The following is a 445-nucleotide window of genomic DNA, read 5'->3' as shown; positions in this document are numbered from 1 at the left end:
GGTGCTTTAGACCACTGAGCCATCTCACCAGCCCATGGCTTTACTTTTTATACCTCATTTTCATACTTTTCTGCTGGATGGTTAAAGACCAAGATAAAGCAAGACCTATATAAGAAGAAACATAACTGTCTTATCTGATAAGGTCAGTCAAGTCCCCTCAAGATTTATCCTATAACCCTCTACTACAATTTGCAGATCGTTTGTCAGTGTCAGCCATGTGGATGAGCCATGGCCATTGCTTGACCAATTTGCTCTCTGTGAAAACCTGAGAGAATGTTTTCTCTCCATGTGACTCTCCTTAGGCACACTCTACCTCATCAATCACATTGCTCTGTGGCCTCATAATCTTCTTGATCAAGAAATTTGGGACACAACTAAGTTACATGATGTTACAGTATAGGTTCCCCTATGTCCTGAGTCTTCACTGACCTTGAAAGGCTAGGGC

The 445-nt window shown here is 42.0% G+C and overlaps 1 pseudogene; it reads right to left on the bottom strand.

The window, feature by feature from the left end:
* The window catches only part of LOC101584152, a 31,236-nt pseudogene that overhangs the window by 13,497 nt on the left and 17,294 nt on the right, over positions 1-445 (bottom strand).

Source organism: Octodon degus, unplaced genomic scaffold (assembly GCF_000260255.1).
Source record: "Octodon degus isolate 3935 unplaced genomic scaffold, OctDeg1.0 scaffold00302, whole genome shotgun sequence".
NCBI lineage: Eukaryota > Metazoa > Chordata > Mammalia > Rodentia > Octodontidae > Octodon > Octodon degus.
Note: the sequence above shows the minus strand (reverse complement) of the source record. Positions and strands in the feature narration are given on the sequence as shown.